Source organism: Alligator sinensis, unplaced genomic scaffold (genome assembly GCF_000455745.1).
Source record: "Alligator sinensis unplaced genomic scaffold, ASM45574v1 scaffold285_2, whole genome shotgun sequence".
In the NCBI taxonomy this organism is placed as follows: Eukaryota; Metazoa; Chordata; order Crocodylia; family Alligatoridae; genus Alligator; species Alligator sinensis.
Window position 1 is genome coordinate 27,690 of NW_005842384.1, and position 8,078 is coordinate 35,767.

Here is an 8,078-nt window from a genome sequence, read left to right on the forward strand (position 1 = left end):
AATAATTTAAAAAAAAAATTCTTTGTAGTAAGTAGCTGAGTTAGCTGCAGTAGCAGTAGCAAGAGAGTCAAGCCTGCTCATTGTTCTGTTTTTACTTCCACTTTTGTCTGGTAAGCAAAAGAAACTACTCTTATTATATTTCCTTGAACATAATGAGCACCCCAATATCTAGCAGCTGTTTATTGTAATGAAGTTGTGTGTTGTATGTAAGAAAATACATTAACTTTCCGGAATAGATAAACCCTTACACTCAAGCTTGTTAAGCCTTGTGTTTAATCATACCCCAAAAAAGAACAAATTCTTGAAAAAACAGGTTGACTGACCTGTTAGGAATATAAAGCCATACTGAGTATGATTTGCCATTCACTATGATATATATAACTATAAGATATATATATATATATAGACCTGTAATATATACCTATATATTATTATATACCAATATATACCAATACATACCAAATATATTATTAATATATTATTATATTATTAATATATTATTATATTATATTATTATATACCAATATATACCAATTGGTATTATATACCAATTATATACCAATATATACCTATATATTATTATATACCAATATATACCTATAAGATACTGTCATAGGAATAATTTAGAATAATAAATATTAAGTGTTCTTTCAGGCTTTTACATTTGAAAACAGTTAACATATTACCCAACTTATTACCCAGCAGATGCATGACGAACAGAACCAAGGAGGTGATAATTCCCCTCTATCGGGCACTGGTCAGACCACAGTTGGAATACTGCATGCAATTTTGGGCACTGCACTTCAAGAGGGATGTGGATAACCTGGAGAGGGTCCAGAGAAGGGCCACTTGTATGGTTAAGGGCTTGCAGGCCAAGCCCTATGAGGAGAGACTAGGGCACCTGGACCTCTTCAGCCTCCACAAGAGAAGGTTGAGAGGCGACCGTGTGGCTGCCTATAAGTTCATCATGGGGGTACAAAAGGGAATTGGTGAGGCTTTACTCATCAAGGTGCCCCTGGGGGTTACTAGAAATAATGGCCATAAGCTAGCAGAGAGCATATTTAGACTGGACATTAGGAAGAACTTCTTCACAGTTAGAGTGGCCAAAGTCTGGAATGGGCTCCCAAGGGAGGTGGTGCTCTCCCCTACCCTGGGGGTCTTCAAGAGGAGGTTAGATAGGCATCTGGCTGGGGTCATCTAGACCCAGCACGCCGGGGTCATCTGAACCCAGCACTCTTTTCTGCCTATGCAGGGGGTCTGACTCAATGATCTATTGAGGTCCCTTCCGACCCTAACATCTATGAATCTATGAACTTCTGTCATCTTCCTCAATGCTTCTATTTTTTTCATAATTAGGTAAGTATAAATTGAGAGAGATAATGTATACATTTTATGGATATATGTAAGAATAATCTAAAAGTAGTTGATAAAAAAAACTACAACTCAAAACCATGAGTGTTCGTTGAAGTAATTTTAACCTATAATGCAACAACTTCAGATTTAAAAGTGTATGTAACAAAGAAACCATTAGGTATTACTGAGCAACACTTAATATGTAGCATATTTTAGGACTTTCAATTTAGCAATGTTATGTTTTTCTTTCTAACTTATTGCAAACCTCAGAACACTCCTGTGAGCTAGAATTCATTAATATTTATAAAGACAGTTTCAGCTTTTCATATCAAAGCTGCTACAGAACTATAAATGGTATTATTATTTTTTGTTGATCTGTGACTTGAGAGATAGCAGACACTCAGGGTTAACTATCAGTGACATTCCACCTCAGGTTGGCCATCTACATGTAACTAGATTCATTGTGCCTGCGCAATTGCAAACAGCATGTAGTCCTGGCAGTATCTGAACATATATGCTTAGCAGAAGAAACAGTTGAGAGATCCTGCAGAGGCTTATTGACTAATGACCAATGTATTATGCTTTGCAATAATGTTAGCTATGTTTTGTGGGCTATTTACTAAAATGTTTATAGAAATGTTAACTTTTCTGTAACAATGGAAGACAAGCCATCAAGCACCAGCCAGGATTTTGTCTCCTAAACTTTGGAAATTATTGAATGCATCTAACTGGTGTTTCCAATAAGAGTTTTCTTTCTTACCTCATCATGCAAAATAAAGTATTCTCTGGAAAGAACTGCTTCCTAAATACAGCCCACCAAGAACTTTCATCCGGCCCGCAGCACCAACCAACAAATTGAGCCTCGCTCACCTCTTCCGCCCATGAGGGTAGGAGCAAGGTGCCCACATGTATACACAGTCCCAAACGTACCCTTTTGCTTCACTCCCACCCTTGTGGGTGAAAGGGCCTGGCTGGCCAGTGTGCAGCTTCTGTGTAGGACTGCTGCTGCCACTGCTGCACCCCCAGAGACCTGCTCCACTCCCCTGGTCTCCTGCTGGCTCCAGCAGCAGGTAGGGAAAAGCAGGGCTGGGGCTGCAGCTGGGCAGTAGCACAGAGCAGGGGCTGGTAGCAGCATGGAGCCCACACCCAGGGGGCAGCAGCAGCATGGAGCTTGGATGGGTAGAGTGTGCATGTCAGGGAGAGTGAGGGATGGGGACCCCCTTACACTTCTCCCATGGTTGCAGCCCCAGCAGGTGGTGCTAGCAGCAGCCCAGGCACTCAGGGCTCAGGTGCCCAGTGGGGTGTGGCTTCAGCCAGCACTGCACATCGCAGCAAGGGGTGCAACCTCCACTGAGCCAATTGCCACTGGGCCACTTGCACACAGCCCCTGCACTCACACACCATGGGAGGGAAGCTCCAGGTGCTGGAGCCAGCTGCCTTCCCCTCCAGGGCTGTGCAGCACTGGAGAGAAGCCCCAGGCACTGCAGCTGGCCGTCTTCCCTCCTGGGGCTCTGCTTCAGGGGAGGAAATCCCCAGGCACCTTCCTCAGATGGGGGAGGGGGGAGGTAGCTGGTTCCAGCACTTGGGGCTTCTCTCCTGCACTGCACAGCCTCTGTGGGGAAGACAGCTGGCTCCAGCATGTGGGGGTTCCCTCCCATGCTGTGAGAGTTCAGGGGCTGCGCTTGAGTGGCAGGGACTACTGGCGATACAGATGGCCCAGTGGAGTTTACACCCCTCACTGTGATGTGCAACACTGGCTGGAGCCATGCCTTGCTGGGCACCTGCTCCCTGAGTGCCCCACCTGCTGCTGCACCATGGAGGGAATGTGAGGGGTCCCTGCTCACCCGCACCCTCCCTCATACACCCACACCCTGCCCCCACAACCCCCCATATATACACAATGCCCCAATATACCCTACACCTGTTCTACAAACACACAGCCACATCCCCTCACAACCTCCTCACACCTCCCACACCCTACCACACATCCACACCCCCTACACCCCACCATATACAGCCACCATACTCATGCCACATGCCCACCACATGCATCACACACACCCCCACCAGACACACACACCACACACACTGCACCCCACCATACACCCCTCACACAATATACAAAACTAAGTGTTCATTTTTGAGTTATTATGCAATCACCTCTATATATAGTATGCAAAACACAAATCATGACAAAAATATTTTCTTGTAATAAAATTAAAATATGTTATAGTAGGTGTTTGACTTTTAGCGTATGATTTGTTTTCATTTTGGTTCTAAGATGCCAACTTTCCCCACCCCCCAGGAGTATTTCTGGGGAGGCAAGGGGAGGGACCACCAGTGACAAAGGTCAGAGACTAGGGGTAGGACTTCTGGGCCCAAGATGGCAACAAGGGGGAGGGGCAACTATCAAGGGACAGTGCTACCCTTGTAGCCCTCAACACCTCACTAAAACTCATTAAGCAGCCCTCCACACAAAATAACTGCCCACCCCTGCTATAACAGGACCAATCTGAACCATAAGAATGGAGTACTCCCACCAAAAAAGGAAAACAAAGCTGTAAGTTATCCTGAGAAATTATTATCCCTTTCTTTATATAAAGATCACCCAGGAGAAATATCGTTTTTGGCCTGAGACCAGCCAAAGGTTACAGTAGCTCTGAGGGTGCTTTAAATTTATGCAAACAAAAGATTACCTTTGAAAATGTTCTATTTCAAAAACAGAAATTTTGATCATTTTTAAATGATTCAAATATTGAATTGATTTGTCCAAATTAAATGTAATAATATTTTTAATGTTTATATTTTTTCCATTGAATGTAAATGTCAAGAGTCAAGTTGAATCCTGTTATTAGTCAGCTTGATAAATGCCCCACTCCTTTCTTAGTTTGCTGATTTAATCGTCCCCTTTGGCCAGTACCAGGTCCAGCAGTGTCTTGCTTCTTGTCAGCCTATAGACTTCTTGAGACAGGTAGAGCTCTTCCACGCATGGGAGGAAGCTTTGAGACTCACAGGATTTGGCTGAGTGCTCTTCCCTTAAGATGTCCAGGTAGTTGAAATCTCCCATGACAACCAATGCACCACGAGCATGCAGGATTAATTGCTTATCCTTTCAGAGAGTGATCTTCCCTGAGAATTACATGCGGAGTGTAAAAGGACTCATAAATGAGCCTAACACTGGCAGAACACCTAACTGTATTGTGTTCACAGCTACCAGAGGCAAATAACACTTCAGCCTATCTCTAGTGTTTATATGTCAACTGTTGACTTTTGAATGTTTTATTACCTGCAGTACACTTGCTGCAGTAGTTAGATACAAGGAACCAATTAATGCGGTACACTAACAACTTACCCTTGCTTGCTTTTATACACTGCAATGAGTGCATCTACATGTGCACTTTATTGTGGAGTTGGCTAATTAGCCTCACCTAGCCACATGGAGCCTGCCTAGCCAAAAGGCTCTTCAGGTTCTGCACCCTTGTACCCCAGCCAGCCCCTCTGCTGCACTCTGCCACCACCCAGAGCCTGGGGTGACTTCCCTGAACCTGCTGCTGGCCCAGGGCTACTCCACCCTGGCTCAAAATGTTGGTGTCCCAGGTACACATGTAGATACTTTAGTTAATGTGCCCCTGCTACCATTTTGAAATGCAAGACATTGAATACACATGATGCTCTGGGTGTTTTAATTAAAGTGGCTTCCAAGAGCTGCTCTAATTAACACCCCACCACACACACCCACACACACCCACCCACCCACCCACACTCTCCCTAGAGCGCACACAAAAAATAACCCTATGTTTCTATAAACTTTGTTTCTAAGGAATGGTAATTTTCCCCCTTACAAAGAGGACACATGTTTAAAATAATCAGGTGATAGTTAAATTCAAAGCAATTTCTAAACACTTGTGGAAAATAAGGCTTTTGTAGCAGAGAAAAACTGTCGTTATAGCAACAGTCATGGAAGCCAGCAACCTTTAACCAATCTCCTCGTTTAGTGCTTCAGCATGACTAATGCTATCAGTGTGGTGACCAAACACCAACGAACTGACTCATGGTCCAAGAAACCCCAAAACTGGGCAACATCAAAATGATAGTTTAGGAAGAACTGCTTCTTACATGAGCCTGGTTTGAAGGAATAAAATGAGTCTTTCAAAAATGTAGCTAGTATACAGAGACTTAATACTGTGAATTAGCTGACAGTGGATGTCTCTACATGTGCAATTAATGCACATGAATTTATTGCATAGCAAACTGATATGCAATAAAATACTCCTGGGCACAGCATCTACACATGCACCCAGATCAGGAGAAAATTGAGCCTGGGTGGAGCACTTTAGGCCAGAGCTGCTCCTGCCCTGCTCTGTCCCTGAGCGGCATCCAGGGGAGATCAAAGGGCTCATACCTACATAAAATAGATACCACTGGGCTCATGCTGGGGCTATGTTTATATTACTCCTGCTACATTGGTCAGGTATGTGTTAGGTGAGGTCCATGACCAACATAACAATATTGGCCAGAAATTACTCAGTTATACCAGCTGTACCACCTTATACAGGTATCACTTGCTGTACTTGGTAGCATTGATTTTGCTCCAATGACACAAAGCAACATTTAGCTCACCTAGCAGCATCTGTGCTTAAGTGCTTTTAGTCTAGCACAGTTTGAACAGCAAGGTTCAGCTAGCAGTGTGTGCATCTGATCCAGGCTACAAACTGGAAGATATCAGCTGTTCAAGTGCTTAAAGGCAACATTTTGAAAAGCTCTAAAAATCCCAGAGTCAGGAAGAGCAGCATGAAAATTGTTAAGTTTCAATGGAGTCTTGTTTAGACACCTGGATGCCAGGTCCACTCCACAAAAAGCTGTTCTGTCCCCTGGTCCCTGGCCACACTTCTGTGGGGCCAAGTAGTCTGCAGCCTGCTCACACCACTTTCCAGAATGTTGTCCCAGGAGACTGTAGCCAGTGTGCCATGGATGCTCCTCATCCTCCCACCAGCAGTGGTGGCCAGGGTACCATGTCTACAAGGTGCTCACGGACCATTTCCTCCTCTATCCCCTGCAGTAACAAGCCTGGGGAGCCAACCCATAAACCCCAGGCTTGCAACGCAACCCAAAGAACATGTACACTGCAGACAGTTTGCAACAAACCCCAACCTTCCAGAAAACAACAACAGACCCCTCCAATCCCAATGCACACCACCAATATGGCATCCTCTTCCACATGAAACTATTTACAAGTGTCTTTTTGCAAGTGTTGGCAGGGGGCAGAGGTGGGGAGCAGAAACCGGAGGGAAGAGCCCAGCACCTCAGCCTCTGCCACCACCACCTCAGGTCCAGACACTACAGTCAGCCTGGTGGACCAGGAGCTGGTTCAGGGGTAAGGGCAAGTGCTGTCCAGCTCACTCTTCTTGCTCCTTCTCCTCCTCCAGCAGGACCCACATAGGGAGCCGGCCTCAGTACAGCCAGCTTCTGCTAAGAGGCTGCATGGAGGCAGGGTGAGCAGTGGGGAAGGCAGGGGGCCTAGTCACCGGGAGGCCAGGTTCTGGAGCAGGAGCTTGGGGCCCTGGCCACTGTGTGTGGTTCTGCATTTCCTGCCACACCCAATATGGGGCCTGATGTAGGCCTGTGAGTTGCTGCCAGTGGTCAGCCGGGGCTGGGGCTAGGGCCTGTGCACCAGGTGGCACAAAAGAGACTGCCAGGGCCAGCAGCATGTCAAGGACATGCTGATCATCCTAAGTGGCTTCCATTGCCTGACACAGCATACCACATTGCTCCTTCTGGGCCTTAACCTGCCTCTCCTGAAGGGTGAAGTGCCTCTGAAGGAGACCAAAGTACACTCGCAAGTTCTGTGAGTTGGACCAAAGTACACCTGATCCAACTTGCAGAACATGCAGCACCAGACCCAAGTCTCCTTGAGCTGCTCCTCAGAGATAGTAACCAGTTGTTCAAGAAGAGCCATCCAGTTCTGGCTCTAGTGCTGAGGGAACCAGTGCATGTGAAGCATGCCTGCCGAGGGTGGTAGAATCCTTGGGACCTCATCTCCACTGGCAGCAGGTAGGTCTCCTCTGTGTCCAGCAGCTGGTTCTGCAGAGTAAGGACAGAGAGGCTGTTTGTGAGGGTTTGCAACATTTCATATATAACATGCACTGTACAGAGGGGATGAGCACTGGCTGCCCTCAGTTCAGGGGTCATGCATGCCCAGGTACCCAGGGATAATGCTAAGTTGCCCAGGTCAGCCTTCCCTGTCTGCTTCCACAGTGTGGGCAGACAGGCCACTTGCTGTTTGCCACAATCAGCCTGCCTTCTCCATATCCTACCCAAGCTGGGCCATGGCTAGCCTCTGCCAGCAGCAACCATGGCAGCTCCCCACCTTCTCTACCTTACAGGACAGACACTTCACTCCTGTGCCACCACTCCTGGGCCATGGCACCTGGGTTCTGTGGCTGAGGGGCTCCCACCCTGCTGGCATGCACACCTGGTGACATCCACCCCTCCTCCTGGTAGCCCTCACTGGAGAGGCCAGGGCTCCCACCATACAAGGTGTGCCCCAACCATGCCCCTGGTCAGATTCACCTGGGCACACTGCAATTAGATGTTTAAGCACTCCAAGAGGTGCCTGACGCACTAGACCTGCTGATGATGATGATCATGATGGTTCCCCAGACATAGCTGAGAGCTTGGTATGGTGTCCTGAGCTTCAAAGATGCCCCAGGCAGGCCCACATTTCC